This window comes from Nannospalax galili, unplaced genomic scaffold (genome assembly GCF_000622305.1).
Source record: "Nannospalax galili isolate Female #2095 unplaced genomic scaffold, S.galili_v1.0 scaffold635, whole genome shotgun sequence".
In the NCBI taxonomy this organism is placed as follows: domain Eukaryota; kingdom Metazoa; phylum Chordata; class Mammalia; order Rodentia; family Spalacidae; genus Nannospalax; species Nannospalax galili.
Genome location: NW_008335836.1, coordinates 228,562 through 243,777, shown reverse-complemented (window position 1 = coordinate 243,777; position 15,216 = coordinate 228,562). Strand labels below are relative to the sequence as shown.

The 15,216-nt window shown below is 37.2% G+C and overlaps 2 pseudogenes; both read right to left on the bottom strand.

The window, feature by feature from the left end:
- Nucleotides 1–6,435: 6,435 nt before the first annotated feature.
- LOC103732086 lies at nt 6,436–7,415 on the bottom strand (annotated as a pseudogene).
- A 6,681-nt stretch (nt 7,416–14,096) lies between these two features.
- On the bottom strand, nt 14,097–15,003 carry LOC103732041 (annotated as a pseudogene).
- Between the last annotated feature and the right edge of the window lie 213 nt (nt 15,004–15,216).

Sequence of the window (15,216 nt, the reverse complement as noted above, 5' to 3'; positions counted from 1 at the left end):
TATGATTGTATCATAGATAAATACACTTATTTAATAGGAATGTGATTCTCAATTTTTTTAAAAAATATTTTTCTTTGAAAATACTTTGGTATTACCACTCTGGTAAAATTACAGGTAAAAATAAAATGGTTCATTGTAACAGATATGTATGTACAAACTGAAATTCTTCAAGGTCATAAATAAATTATTTTATTAGTTGATGAAGAGAAATCTTTTTACCTGAGCTTCTGTAGCCACAGACACCATGAGAATATGAACAAGAAAACAGACAGATGGGGAGTTTATTATTAAGAAGTTTTATGTAACAAAACTCCTTTGGATGCCTATATGAAATGAGCTTGGTAGTAGAAGGGAGAATTCCTAAAACATGACTACTGATAAATAAATAATATTTTAATAAGGCAACACTAACTGCTAGAGGCAAATTGTAAAAGAGCTGCAAAAAAATTATATAAGATCATTATTTACAAGGCACCTGATAATCTGATAGCAATAGCTCTGTTCTCAACATAATAGACAATAATGTAGTAACCATAACTGACTTCTAGATAGTAGAATATCTAAAATTGTGGTATATGAATTTGTAAATATAAAATACCATTCAATGCTCGATGCTCTACTTACCTCACTATAAACAAAATAATAATATCATTTCATTTGCATAGGAAAGACACTCGAAAGAATGGAAATTGTGAGCACTCAGTTTCTGGTAGGGGAATCCTGGTAGAACAGGCAGGAACTAGTTGGGACACACGGAACTATGGATAAATAATCACTGAAAATTCATAGAAGATATATTTTCTACAGAATGGCTTTGCACAGCAGGTCCATAAGATTGTATGTTGATATAAGTAGAAGGATCACTCTTCCAAGAAAAAAAGAGCCCTCAGGCAAGTGCACACCCAAGCAAAGCCAGTTAACTCCACCTACTTTTACTTATCTGACTCTCTTATATGAGAAACAATCATATCCTCTTCAGAGTCTTAGATTTATGGGAAAAGCATGAATTGCAAAACTAGTTTTCCAAAAAGCGTTTAAAATGGACTCTTTAATAGGAAAAAGCATGTGTTTTGTGTTACATGGTTTTTGTTTTGTTTTAATGATCAGATTTTCTTAAAAAACATGCATACCTGGTCTTTGCATAGAAGAATACAAACATTTCCTATGTGATGCTGTGGTACAACACAGGAAACAAGAAATAGAAATGTAAGACTTTAAGGTCATTAATATAACCAGTACAGAAAGACCGGATTCCAGGGATGGAATTGGATAACAGAGCTACCAAAGCAGGACGCTCCTATCAGGACTTTCTCTTCATTCCCATTCAGGTGTTCTATTCAAACTACACACCTGTTTGTACACAGGGGCACACACAGACATAGACACAGACACACACACACACACACACACACGACAGAGAGAGAGAACGAGAGATTTCCAAAGCAACTATCTCTTCTTAATTTAAATAATTAGTGAATAATGTTATAACTAGATAACAGGCAAAAATTGATTGAAAGGGGATATTTAAAATCTTGTTCTCATCTTGGAATTGCTTGTTATTGACAATAGTATATGGCTAAAGTCTTCCCAGTATGCAAAGAAAAGATGGTATAAAATTACCCCAGTATCTCTTATACTTTTAAATTTGATCCCATCTCTAGACCCCATCTCTAGACATGTATATAGTCCACTTCACATACTGTTGATAAAACAAAAGTTCTGTGTCCAGAGAAAGAAGATGGGGTTACTCTAGAAGAATATTAATTACTAAGACACAAAAATTAGGATCATATCATTGTTAGGTATCTCTTAAATTTTGCCTCAGTTAGGAATATTTAGGTTAATAGAGGTCCAAACACATGGACAAGAAACACAGATACTAACTGCTAGCTGCAAGAGGTCTGATACATTTTAGATTGGTAAAACCATTAACAGCTAAGCATCTTCCATCATCTGCCTCCAGCCGTTCCTTTTCTTAGCTCTTCTTAGATCTGAGCTGATCCCAGGTTGATGCATTCACCTGGTCCCCAGAGGGCCATTGTGTGTATCTGAGACTTGCCCCCTCTGTGTAGAAGAAAGATTCAATTTTCTGGAAATTGCACAGTCAGAATGCATATAGATACCTCATGAAAAGTTGTTTCTAAGTAATGGAAACCAAAACAAAGAGGAAACCATGGGTTACTTTTAGAACCTGTTAGATCTGAGACCAATTGGAATCTGGGTGACAAAAAAATTCTGGTAAAGGGAATTGGTAGAACAGAAACCCAAAGATTTATTTTGTCCAACACTCTGGCCTATGACCAGTTCATAGCTGATTGAAAGACAATACTATTTTTCCTTGTAAATTTGTTCCTAGTGGTGAAGTTCAAGTAGCCATGGCAACTACTATTACTAAATTTACTTTAAAATCTTAGAGCACATTGCATTTTAGAAAATAAAGGGTAGGAGAGTCCTTTTGCTTCCTTAGACGTAAGATATTGCAAACTTCCCCTGCTACTTAGAGCAGTGTGAGAGTGTAACACTCTCATTTTTTTCTAGCGTGATGCCACTTTCGCGTCCTCGTTGGAATCTTAAACAATCTTACTTGTGAACAGAACGTTTTTAACTTCCTTCCATTTTCATCCTCGCCTATTCACCTTATTATGCCAAGTATGTAAACATAGTTCATAGTGGAGGTAGAATTCCTTAAACTGTTCCAAATGTTCACCACTCACAGTGAAGTCAGATGAAGATTTTTAGCCAAATACATTTAGTTGGTTTCATTTTGTTCAATGTACTGGGATGGTCACATGATTTTATTTACATGTTTTTAAAATATGGTTAACATGGTTATTCGTGAAATGCTAAAGCAATCTTTCATTCTTATGTAAAGTACAGATGAAGATGAGTTATTTTCGTATTAACTTGTTTAGACTTTTTGCCCATATTTAGGTAGTCATTTTTATATTCTGTTTTCATTATGAGTATTGGTTTTCTAATGTAAAAAGCACATTTAAATCGAGAATGACTTCATGAAAGCGGCTGAGAGCTACATTTGCTCCTGAATTTTATGAAATAATTTGTTTTGACACTGATCTTCTTTTTCTGCTTAAATATTTGATAGACTTGTCCAAGAAGGATAGGTTGGATGTATGTGAAAGTTATAATTCAAAAGACTCAGTTACTTTTATTTTTAGAATGATTTATATTTTTAATAGGGTAGACTTCTTTTATTATTGAATTTTTGTGAATTTCATAAATACATTATGATCATATTTCAATTCCCCCCTTATGTGCACCTGCTCGCTAATCCCTACCCAATTTCATGCACTCTGTTGTTTATATATTAAGGCCTATAGAGTCAAATTTGTGTCCCTAAATACTCTCAATGTGGGTCCATCCACTGGATTCTGGTTAACCTACCAAGAGTCTCACTCTTAAATGGAATTGACTCTCCCCCTCCCAGCAGCTGTCTATGGGCAATAGGTCCTCATGTAGAGTTGGGGTTTTTTACTCACCCCCACACCTATGCTGGTATTTTGTTTGGCTTGTGCTTATGTGGGACTTGTGCATACTGTCATTATTGCTGTGAGTTCTTATGAATAACTGTCCAACTGTCTAGAAAACTCTTTTCTCTTGTAGTTCTTCACCACCTCTGGCTCTTACATTCTTTCCACCCTTCTTCTGCAATGATCTCTGAGCCTTGGGAGGCAGAAATTTGATATTGGTGTTCTATTCATGGATAAGAGTTCTGCAGTCTGTTATTCTCTGCACATTGGCCAGTTGTGGGTCAGTGTTAATCACCATCTACTGCATAAGAAAGCTTCTATGGTGAGAGTTGGGAGATACATTAATCTTTGGGCATAGCAATAAATCATGAGGAGTCAGTCCTGCACTGTATCTACAGAATAATACTATTAACTCTCCCCTATGGCCTGTGATCTGCCTAGCCACAGAGTCCTAAGCCTGATATCAATGTCAGTTATAGGCTTCATCTTATAAAGCAGGCCACATATCCAATTAGAAGTTAGCTGCCCACTTCCATAATATTCTTACCAATATTGCATCAGTGGGCATATCTTGCAGGCAACTGTTGTTGTAGTTCACAGGATTCAAAGCTAGATAAGGTTGATAATTAATTAGAATGCATGGCACCTTCCAGCACTATGAAAGCTAGCCAGTAGAGATGAAGCCAGAGAAATAAACCAGCTTGATTTATCTTTGTTCTACAGCTCATGGATATGGGGTCATAATCAACAGTGTCTTACCATCAAGTTGTGATGATAACAAAGATCAGGAGCAACAGCCAGTATTTGAAGGTCTATGGGAGCCCTGGTCAATAGTTTCGAGACAGAGAGAGAGAAAGAGAGAGGAGAGAGAGAGAGAGAGAGAGAGAGAGAGAGAGAGAGAGTCCATTTCTAGTATTGTGTTTTTACTTTGCTAGCCTATGGTGTCTAGTAGTGGCAATGTCCCCCTAAGTTAGAGCCTTAAATATTCTTTATTAGTTAAATTATTTCTATGACAATTTCATAGATAACTAGATGAATATAATGCATTTTAATTATTCCCATCCACCATTTTCTCTTATCCTACTCTTTTCTTTCCCACAAATCCTTTCCCTACCTCCATGTCTTTTTGTTTTCTTTTATGACCCACCAATTTTAACAAAGGCTGTCTTTGTGACCATGGATTTGGACCTATCAATTGGATACTGGTGGGCTCACCAGTGAGTCCATAACTTAAGCCAATAATGCCTCTTACCCTTAATTGATCATCAGGGAATACCCCATTGATGACTAAGTGTTAACAAGGCCAATTCTTGTTTGGTTCCAATGTCAGTGACCACAACAGCTATGAGTCTATGATTACAATGGCTGTGTCATTCCCAGAAGATGGCATATGCAGCCCTTCTCCCTACCATCTAACTCTTAAACTTTACCACACTCTCTTCCTCAGTGTTCCCTGAACCTTAGAGAGGTGGAATAAATGTCCTGCTTATGGGTAAGTCCTCAACCATCACGGACTGTAGGCACCTTGGGAAGCCATGGTCTCTACATTCACTGTCTTTCACTGCAAAGAGAAACTTCTCTTATTAAGACAGACAGTAGCATTTGTCTATAGATCTAAACAGACATTTAGAAGGTAGGTTGTTGTTATCTAATTTTGCTAAGCAATAGTATTTAGCTCCCCGCAAAGGCTGTTGCTCTCTCCAGGCTTGGGTTTTTAACTAAGTTTGTAGAACCAAGCAGAGATTACCACTTGTGGAGAAGGCCTCAAATCCGACTGGACAGCCCTTTTATAAATTTGTCATCTAAGTGTTGTATTGTTTGTTTATATTGTTGATTCTTGTTGCCACAAATTTATTCTCAATATTCTTTTTTTTAATATTTATTGAATTTTTGTGTAGTTCAGACAGAAAATCATCTTCATACCCTCTTCCCCTTTGGTACCCTCCCATTGCCTGACACCCCCCAACTGGAGTTCACACATTCTGCCATTTCTGTTTAGGTCTATCACGTAAAGCTAGTGTTCCCAGATGCCCCTCAGTTCAAGTTCTTCCACCGGAGTTTAGTCAGCCTACCTAGAGTCTCTCCCTCCAAGAAGATCAGCTATTTTTGATTTATTTAACTTTTTCATCTCACTACGCTAATGATTGCTGGGCAGGAGAGATGTATCTGTCTCTCTGTACCTTTTCTTGATTAATCGTTTGAGATTTAATTGATTTTTGTTCTATGATAAGCTATTATATTTCATATTTCAACTAATTAATTTTTAATTTTATTTATTATTCAGGTATGAACAGATCATTTACACATATACACACACATAAAAAGAAACAGAACAAACCAATTCATAATACACATTTGTTTCTAGGTCACATAGAAAAATAATTACATTTGGAAAAAAGATAAATATTAGCACATTTTAAATATTTAAAATTCTAAAAGCACTTTCTGATGCAATGATTAAGTTAAAATTCAATAATAAAATTTATTAAAAAATTAGAAATCCAAAGGACATCTCAATAAGTCATGATTAACATGGGAATTGCAGTGACTATTGACCTTATTTTTAGATAAATAAGAGTAACAATACAAAAATAACAGAACATGTCTGGTACAAGAAAATAAGTTTTAAAAACTCCTTAAATGAAAATGTATGTATTCGAATAATAAAAATAAACAAAGCTTTTAGTTTCAATGAGAATGTAAATGTATTATGAATTAATAAAACTGAAAACAGAAGATAGGATCAGTTAAATATTCAAATATATCACAGTCAGAGAGCTACTATCAGTCTTAGCCTGAATATATCTATTTCAACCCACCTACAACTGTGAAAATGAATTCCCTGATGTTCCGGTGTGAGGGTGTGAAATCCCTAGAGTGAGCAATGTCAGAACCTTAGCCACGTCTAGAAAGCAGCAGCCCCTGCTCCAGGGCCGCAGTCAGCCTTCTACAGTGCATGCTGCCATCCATGACTCAGAAGAAAAATCAATGCCACCCGCTTCCGAAAGACCATGTTTTTGACACCATAGACAGTCCAGCTGAGTGCAGGTGGCACAAGCAGGTAGATGGTCGACAGGAGGGGACCATCATCCCAGCTTGAGGGGGGCTTGAGGGGACAACAAGCCCACAGTGGTGTCTGAAGAAGGAGAAAGGGGCAAGAATAGAGAACGCCTGGAAAACGAAAGTATGAGCTGTGCACGTGTTGAAGGCTTTGAGGCGGGCCTCCTTTTGTTGAATCTGAAATGCTTCCTGAAAAATCGACGCATAAAGAAATGAGGATGAAAATCTTGTCAAACCCCAGAATGCTAAATCCCACAAAAAGACCACGTATTTTATTGACGTAGACATCTTCTGCCGCCAGCTTGACCACAGCCATGTGCTCGCAATAGGAGTGGGCAATTTGGATTGTCTGAAAAAGATGTAGTCTTTTGATGAGGACGGGCAAGAGACCCACCAGTACTATTGCTCAGACTGCTATGGCCACTATCATGTGACCCAGAATGGAAGGTGTGAGGATGGTTGTGTGTTACAGAGGATCACAGATCGCAATGTAGCAATCAAAGGCCATGGCCAGTAGAATGCCAGACTCCATACCCTGCAAGGCATGGATGAGGAAGAGTTGAGCCAGGTATGTATCAAAGGCAGTGGAGTAAGAATGGAACCAAAAGATGGTCGGCATCTTTCGGACAGTGGCTGCACAAAGTCCTGTGTCCGTGGCTGCCAGCATAGCCAGGAAGATGTATCAAGGCTGGTGCAAGCTCCGTTCTGCTGGGATGATGATCAATAAAATGATATTTCCCATAAGAGCCACTAGGCACACAGCAAAAAAAATGGAAATCGGATCCAAAACTGCACATGCTCTAGCTTCTGAATGGCAATCAAAATTACAGTTCTGGGGTTCAGATATGACATGTTGATGGGTTTCATGGAGTTTCAATCTGTCTTCTCACGGGCTAATTGTCATATCTGTTAGAGAGAATTTGGGTGGAAAGTCAAAAGGTTTAAAATAGTTCACTTGTTTTCTAGCAGGTTCTAGCATTCACCTACTCTGTGTTTTGAACAAGGACTACACGTGCTTCCTGGGGCAGTTTGTTCAGTTGGTTCTGAGGTTCTGGCCTGTTTGTCATAATAGCAGACATTCATGCCATCTTTAGTTGTGCTCTGCAATAGGAAAAACCAAAATTATGAGGGTTTTCAGCTCCTGTGATCTGCTTCTTTCCCAACCTCCATACATTGTCTTGAAAAACTTCCCATCACTGTTCCTCCTTGATTTCCAGAAGCCTTCCTTCATCACACTCAGAAGTTCTTGTGTGATTCTATAGTGGGAAATTCCCTTGTTCACCATGAACCCCACTCTATGATAGTAGGTTTCTGAGTCATTGTCCTCTACTCTTAGGGAACTTTACACAGAAGAATTTTACTTATATTAGAATCAGTCTTCATTTCAAGAGATTGAGCAATTCTATACTTTCGAAGCTGCTATTGCGGCTCTTGGAAAAGGTTGAAAGATAATTGTTCCTTCCATGAATCAAGAGTAATGATTATGAGGTGAACAATGGCAGTTATAGGAATCTTGTAGAATGGATAGTAAATAAGGAATAGAACAGATGTTTGACCAGACTAAGTACATTTTAAAAAGAAGAGCCATGTACAGGTGCAGAACCGGGCAACTAAAAATAAATCACTATGCAAGAAGCAAAATGTCACTTATGTAGGCTACGCCAAAGCTGAATGTGTGAGTGAGTGTGTGTGTGTGTTTGTGTGTGTGTGTGCGTGTGTCCGTATATTCTTAGAGGTTTAAGGTTTATGAATAACTAGACTTACCTGAGCTTATGGTTAAGACTGTATAACTTACTTTGCTTAAATGATACACTACTTTTCATATCCTACATTTCTTTTTGCACTCTTTTATGAGTAGGTTGCTATTTTGAATATTGAAGGTCCTTTGAATATAATTCCCATGTTCCTTTTAGGGTTATCCGAATGTATTTGGCAAAATCCTTCCTTCCTTCTGTGACTGTTTTATTAAACATTCTATTTTTAAAAACGTGTACACATTGCACTGGGCATCACCCCAGGATCTGCATCTGCCAACAAACACGACCTGAAGCAGCACAGCTCAGATCTGAGGCTGCAGTGATATGAAATGCAGTGTTCTTTCTATACACACAAGGTTTAATACAAAGAAACAAAGCTTTTTAACATTTCCCTGTCATCATTCATCTGAATGTATCTAATAACAGTGTTTGGGATTTTATTGTGTTACAATGTTTAACATTTAGAACTGTGGTTTCAGTTGCTGACTTGAATTTCATTAAAAATCATTAAATGAATTTTTGCTTACAATTGGGACAGAATTTCCAACAATTTCTGTAATGGACTTAGACATATTTCTGCCATTTTGTATGAGATATCTATTCAAAGTGATATCTCAGTATTGATGGTTGTAAAATAAAAATATTTAATTAACTCTAAAATGTTCTGAAGTACTCTACATCCTGCAGCTCCAAATATTCAGCCCAAAGTTAATTATTCATGTAAAATAAACAAACATGTCTATCTTCTTAGTATGTGAATTTACCTTCATCCTTAATAAATAGTAAAGTTTTTTGTATGCCAAAGAAATATTTTAAATAGATTTATTTGTGATATATTATCAGGTGTTTGTATACATATTTTACTTTTATTTATTTCATTTGTGTGTATTTATGTGTGCCTACTTGTATACCACCTGTGTGCAGGTGTTCAAAAAGGACAGAAGAGGGAGTTTGGATCTCCAGGAACTGAAGTTACAGATGGTTTTGAATGGTAATGTAGGTGTTTGGAGCCAACCTCTGGTCCTCTACAAGTGCAGCAAGTGCTCTTAATCTCTGAGCCATATCTTCAGCCCTATTTATATCCATTTTAAATATCTACATACTCAAGATACCATTAAAAGTTCTCAGGCAAAAAAATGGTTATATGTGGACAAAGTTTTAAAAAGCCTATCATAGTCACTATTTTATTTCCTGGTACAAGAGTGTCTTTACTTTAACCTATTCTAATGTAGGTGCAATTTGCTTCTCCCTTTCCTGTACCCACGCTTGGCATCCTCTGTGAAAACAGAAAACAGCCAGTTACACTGACCTCCAACATCGTCCTAACTATAAATCAACCTACTCTCCAGCCTTCATAACTAATATTTCCCCTCTTTAACATCTGTGACTTTCTACTTTTTACACAAAACAAATCTAGTATCATGTATTTTTCTTCAGGCTATACATGTCACTATTAAATGCTTATTGTTAAAAAATATTCTTCAAGTTATTGTAAAATGGTTTGCTATTTACCTTGAATAAAGCTATTTTTTCTTGTAAAAATTAATACTTATTCTCTGGTATTTCCAGGTGTAAAGCAGCTAAGAGAAGACCTTATTTTCACACCATGCACATTTGTTGGAGATTTAAAATATTTGGGCACAAGAGTTCTGACAAGAATAGAAAAAGCCTGGAGAAGCACTGATACTTCTGTGTTTGCATCTGGCAACAGCAAGGAACATACTGTGGTCAAAATACCCATAAATAAAGGATAAATCAATAAATGTTGTGGAAAGCTTCTTATGTTGATGTATGCATATGACATATGGTGGAATGGAATGGGAGAAATTATGAAATACATGCACAGTGTTTCTCACACTTAGGAACTTAGGTATCAGAAATTATAGAAGCCTAGAAAGAATCTTATTGGCTAATATCTCAATTTAAAAGAAAAAAAAAGTCAGATATTGCACTTACATCATCCAGCAGGCTGGTTTTCAAAAAGGCTTGAAAAATCAGTAAAATGGCCTGGATGCTAGTATTTTCTGTGGTGCCACTAGATCTGTGAGAGTTGCTCAGGTTTTGTTTCCAGTTTCAGCACCTATACATTGAGGACAACTCCTTCTCTGATCTTCATTTAAGGATATACTTTCTCTAACAGAATAACGTTTGAAGTGATTCATATAGTAAGTAAATAAAAGTTTGTGAAAAGTCTGATATTCCCTCAAGGCTAAAATGTGTGTAGACTACTGAGGAGAAAAACAGAACCGGAGAAAAGTGAAGGTTTCTTGGTAACAGATGTGAGGAAAACTGCACAAGAAGAAAACATTCGAGGAGGGTGAGTTGCCCTCCACCACCTGGGTTTCTTTCAAGCAACCATCAAAAGATTGGAGCTAAAATACGGAAGCGATATCCTAACCAATGTGCTCATTGTTTTTCATTTTTAAAAGGACTGCTTAATTTAGAAAACTCTATTCTTTCCGGACTTTACAAGCATGCAATGATTAAATGGAGGAAATGCATGCATCTCTATTTCCTTTAACTCGGTTCCTATAAGAAAGAGCTGGGTGATCCTTAGATTTCTAAATGACTAATTACTATCATGTAAGAGATGATCCTAGCCTACTGAGAGAAAACTATGAGATAATTGATGATATCCAAACGGGAAAAGAAGGTTGAATGAAGCTGGGGTGTTGTTTGCCCTGAGAGAAGATTTTGCTGGGTAAATGACTCAGACGCTGACCCTTTCCAAGGCGTGCGCTGCTTTGTCTTTTTCTCACTAACACTTTACCTAATCACTTGTCAGGTTTCCTCAGAAAGTATTAGTAGCTTGTAGTGAGGTCCTCCTTTTTCATTTTCAAATGCCAAGGAATTTTAGAATTAACTAGAGTTCAGTTGACTATAATCTAGGTAGCTTGTGTACAAACTTGTTTATAGCATTAATTATTTGGAGTCCATATATTCAATAGTAGATTAATTATAAGCGAAAATACTATGATGAAATTTACATTCATTTAACTCATTCTTGGTTCATGGAAAATCATAAAAGCAAATAAGACAGAAAATATCTGAATAAAGCAATATTTAAAACTTCATTCTTTTTTAACTAAAATAAATTGTCATCACTTCCGTTTCTGTATCTACCGAGTGCATTTCCTATCTAGGAGTGTCAGGGATTGGACTATCTTGTTCTGGTTGCATCAACACCAATCTTCAGCTCATTGAGATGCTAAAGGAAGAGTCATTGCACTTTCCATGCATCAGGGGCTGATTCTGATCATCATTCTCCTTCTAATGTACCAGTTACCATCCTGAAATCCTGCCTTCTTTGTCTGAAGCAAACTGGTCTTAGGACAAAAATACAAACTCTGAAAATTCTCTAATATTTTTAAAAGAAAATAGGTCTCCTTCATAAGCGTCTTGGGTCATATTCAGAGCAATGTGATTCTGACCTCTGTAGTACTGAGGTCAAGCAAATATAAGCAACAGAAGTTTCTTAATAGATAGACATGAAGACTCAAAATCTTTCCTTTCCTTTTCATCTGGTAAGACCTGCACCTAAAAGAGAGTAGTAAGAGATATTCTTATAAATGCACCAAATTCTGCTAATGAATGAATGTTAATCCTATAGGACAGCATTTTTAGTGCTTTTCAGTTTTATCCTATAGGAGAGCATTTTTAGTGCTTTTCTCTTCTCTCTCTCTCTCCTCTCCCTCTCTCTCTCTCTCTCTCTCTCTCTCTCTCTCTCTCTCTCTCTCTTCTCTCTCTCATTTTGTGTTAGTGATCAAGCCCTTGCAAATACCAGGAGCTCAACCCATGAACTAAACTCTAGCCCTTAATTTTACTCTTAAATAAAGTTTAATCTATTTTTTTAGGAACAAGTTTTCTTAAATTTATACTGTCCAAATTCAGACAATTCATTATCTCCTTTGTAGCTTGATACTGTTAGCAGCTAAGTCAGTGAGAGTACATATATATGGTGTCATAGGGATCTTTCCAATTCACTAGATGGCAAGTCCCATAGATTACTATCCATTCAATAATTTCCCCCCCAGTAATTGGAAGATATTTTGAATGTGGAGTTTAGTAGTGGTTGACTCATTCATCAAAGAAGACCAGGAATACACTGATTAAAATATTAAGTTAACAAACTGGTTTCTTCCCTCAGGATCAGAGTTAACAGAACTTTACATCACAATGATTAAGACACACAATTTGCTTAAAAAGACATCAGCACACTTGTTTTTTAGAACACGACTCAATTGCCTAGCACATACTTCTCTTGTGTGAAATCATCACAGATAGGTCTGTGTTCAATTCCTCAAGTTCTGAAATCAGTCATTTTCCAGGCTCAATATACACACAAAATTAATTTGATTTGTAGATAAGTAAAAAGAAATACTTCCAAGAATCAAGTGGTCATCTTGTTGAATTTTATTTTCTTCCTCTCTGTACCTTCCTTCTTTGGGATTTTAATTCTCTCAAAGCATCACTTTTGTTTTTACTTTATCTAGTTAGTTCACTTGTTTAAAGTCGAGTTTAATCAGTCTTCTGCATTTTCTAGTGACTCATAGCTCTCATTTTTCCTAATACGTATACACATGACATTAAAATTATTTTATCATTTTAACCTCAAAATAGTCCTACTGCATTTCATGGTTAAATTTTCAAGATAAAAAATGTAAGTTTAGGCTCTCTTTTTCACATGTCATATTGATGTTTTCAGGTTTCTCTCTACTAAAGGTTCCCCCCCAAAGAAATCCTATGTGTTTTCCTGTCAGTAATTCCATGATTTGATATTTACTCAAGAGAAATGAGCATGCAATTTCAGGGAAAGATAATTGCGTCAGCTTTTGCAGCAGCTGTTACATAGTCGCACTAAATCAAGGCAGCCAGTGTGGCACTCCCAAGTGGCCAGTGCAATGCCAGAAACCCCCATTCCAAACACAGTGCTGAACATTTCCAGCACACAGAAACGCCTCATCACTGACTGACTCCCTTCAACCCAGGAAGCTTGATAATTGGTTCCTTTTTATCACTGATGAATTTTGTCTTTGATGTCATTTGAGCCCTAAAAACAAAGTTTGGAGTCAACTGAATGAAAAATATAGTGTAGAATTTCAAGCAAAAGGATTGCATTTGCAAAGGAAGGGAGTGGCGAGACAAATTATACAGTCATATGCTAATTTAAATATCATACGTGTAATATAATTAAGAATACTGTGTGGTCACTGAGGAGGAGGGAACACAAACTTCCAACCCTACCTGAGGAGCTATTTTCATTTGGTAGCTGATGGGAGAGGGACAGTCAGTTTGCTTTAAGGATGTGACTCCTGGTAGATTGACCACAATCCAAAATAGGCTCCACATCCAAGAGTATTTGAGTAACATAGTGGACTCAATGGGAAAAAGTGGACTAAGTTGAGTGGGTGGTGAAGTGGGGCTGGGGCTGGGAGGAATTAGGGGAAGGGCAAATATGATCCAAATATACTGCATGAGGTTCTAAAAGAATAAAAACATATTTAAAAAGAATACTGTAGCGGTGCAATAGAAGAACCACATTGGATGTCAGAATGGAAATACTTCAAGTATGTACACACATAATTTCAACATTATTCACTCTTACACATTAAATAACATTAAAAACTTATTATTACAGGAGCAAACATTTCAAAAGAGAATCTTAACTGGAGAGCCTCAAAAGAATGGAGTGTTATGTAATCACTTCTTTCTGTAGTAGTCAAGTAGGGGACTCTGGGAATCATAAAAGCTGGAGTACCCTGAAAGAATTTACAAATTTCTGACAATTGAGTTATTCTTTCTTTACAAATGTCCTCATAGCACCTTCCCTGATTTGTTTTGTCCTCATTCCATAGATGACTGGATTCAAACAGGGACGAACAACCACATAGAGATTGGCCAGGAGGATGTGAATGTAGTGAGGAATATTCCTACCAAACCAATGAGTCATGAAGGAGAAAAATGCTGGTGGGTAAAAGGCTAAGATGACACAGACGTGGGAGCAGCACGTGCTAAGGGCTTTGACCCTGGTATCCCTGGAAGGAAGGCAGAAGGCAGCCTGTAGGATCTGCACATAGGAGAGGACTGTGAGCATCTGGTCCAAGACCAGGAAGGCAATGGGAAACAAGCCATAGAGGATGTTCACCCTGATACTGGCACAGGCTAGATGAGCAATTCCCATATGTTCTCAGTAGGTATGAGGGATAATGTAGTGTCCACAGAAGGTCAGTCTCTTGATAAGAGTACAGAAAGAGGTGATAAAGAGAATTGACCACCCTGCTACTGCAGAGGCCATGATGGCTACCACCTTGTTGGTGAGGATAGAAGTGTATCTCAGTGGGTAACAGATGGCAGCCAAGGGGTCAGTTTCCATGTCCAGTAGTACACCAGACTCCATGCCTGTGTAGGTGTGAATGAAGAACATTTGAATCAGGCAGCCTTCAAAGCTTATCTCCCTCAGGTTGAACCAGAAGATGCCCAGCATCTTGGGAATGGTGGACGTGGAAGGAAGTAGAACATGGGCTGGTGAAGACTCTGCTCATTCTTGATCACACACAGGATTGTGACGTTCCCCACAACACCTATCAGATACACAAGGAAGAAAGGGAAAGCAATCCATATATGGAAATCTTCCTGACCAGGAATGCCCAGCAGAAGGAAGGGAGTAGGGGTGAGGCGGAGTCATTGACAGAGGACATCCTGCTGAGGACTCCTTGGAGATAATCTACTATCCTCTTCAGTGTTTCTGGGGAGACATAAGAAAATATATGGAAATGGTGTATCACTAATATAGTGTGCCACTTGAAACACAAGAGCATAATTGAAAGACATTAGTTGGCAATTTACTGTAGGAAATATTCAACGACTTAATTATCCCATGGAGCTCTGTGTGAGAATTATGAAAATTCTGA